This window comes from Octopus bimaculoides, chromosome 21 (assembly GCF_001194135.2).
Source record: "Octopus bimaculoides isolate UCB-OBI-ISO-001 chromosome 21, ASM119413v2, whole genome shotgun sequence".
Taxonomy (NCBI): domain Eukaryota; kingdom Metazoa; phylum Mollusca; class Cephalopoda; order Octopoda; family Octopodidae; genus Octopus; species Octopus bimaculoides.
In genome coordinates this window covers 38,733,594-38,735,437 of record NC_069001.1, presented here as the reverse complement: position 1 = coordinate 38,735,437, position 1,844 = coordinate 38,733,594, and positions in this window count along the sequence as shown.

Here is a 1,844-nt window from a genome sequence, read left to right as displayed (position 1 = left end):
GTGTGTGTGTGTAAGCCATCTGACAGTCCATAAACCAGGAAACAATGCATTCATATATCTGCCAATAGAGTGGGTGTATTAATCGAAGTGTACAGTATTATATATTCATTACAGCTGATCCTATCAATCGGTTTCGCACTAGGGGTTCAACAGAGTGTAAGGTAATAGTCTGATTATGTAACTCTGCATTCTTCAGTTGCTATAGTTCATTCCATAACGGCTACCTCTGAAGAGCGCAGGGTGACATAATCGGACTATTACCAAACACTCCGTTGAACCCCAAGTGCAAAACTGATTGGTAACATTGGCCATAATGGATATATAATATTGTACACTTTGATTAATACATACACACACACACACATACATCCATCCATACATACATACATACATACATACATACATACATACATACATACATACATACGTATGTATGTATGGCAGGCTTCTTTCAGCTTCCATTGACCAAATTCACCTGCAAGACTTTTGTCAGCCAGGGTTTATAGCAGAAGACACTTGCCCAGGGTATCATAGAGCAGGACTGAACTCACAGCCATGTGGTTGGGAAGCAATGTTTCGCACCGCCCACCCACACCTGCACCCAATCAACCCGAGGTCTCAGTTATAAGCTGTCTTCTGTGTGGAATGCTTTGGAGTCTTTCTTATGTAACAAACTTCACAAACTTTTCTCTGTCTAAAGACGATGTGGTGCGGGGAATTAATGATCGGAAGTGGGCAAAAAAGTGTTTGGATGTATTCTATGGTAAGAATTTAAAGAATGTCTGCCTCTCAGACTTTCTGAGGAATGTAACTCGCTCAGATAATGTTGTCAACTGTTGAGAAATGAATTCTTTGTTCAAGAAAAACGCAATAATAACAACAACAACAACAACAAGGAAAAACACCATATTGGAATGTGTCAGAGTAGTCTCAGTAATCGTTGTTGTTGTTGTTGGTGGTGGTGGGGGGGGGGATGTTGTTGTTTTTGTTAGTTGCAGCAGGGTGACACTAGTGCTGATGATAAGGTCAGGTGGCGGGGAGGACAGGAGGAAGGTTATATGATCACCATGGTGATGACAGTTATACAGTAATTATAAATTCCACCATTTTCCCAAGAAAGAGAGAGAAGAGGAAAAAGAGAGACAGACAGACAGAAAGAAAGAGAGAAGGGGAGAGAGAGCTAATATAGACTGAATAATTAAGATATATTTAACTAACTCTGTTAATTAAGTGTTTAATAGAGTAATCTTTATTATTATTCAGACTACCACATATTGCCTTTCCATATCCAAATGTACACAAACATCTTAAACTAGACTGTGCATAAATATATTATCATTATTATTAATATTATTATCATTATTATTATTATTATTCTAATCTTCTTTCAATTTTCTTTCCATTTCCTGCCGAGTGTCTTCCCAACACCTAGGGCAAAGAAACTCACTGTATACATTGATAAGCCATTAAAATAAACACACCAGATTGTTCATTTGCAATGTCATGTGATAGAAAAAAAAGGGAAGAAAGACAGAGGAAGGAAGAAGAAGGGAAAAAAGGAAAAAAATTATGATTATTGAGGCAGTGAGGTGGTAGAATCGTTAGCGCGCTGGGTGAAATACTTAGCAGCATTTTGTCTGTCTTTACGTTCTGAGTTCAAGTTCCGCTGAAGTCAACTTTGCCTTTGATCCTTTCGGGGTCAATAAATTAAATACCAGTTGAGCACTGGGGTCGATGTAATTGACTAGTCCCCCTCCCCACAAGTAAAAGAATTAAATAAAAGAAAACAGATACTTTGTAGATCTGGGTTCAATCTCATTAAGCAACACCTTGGACCTCAATTA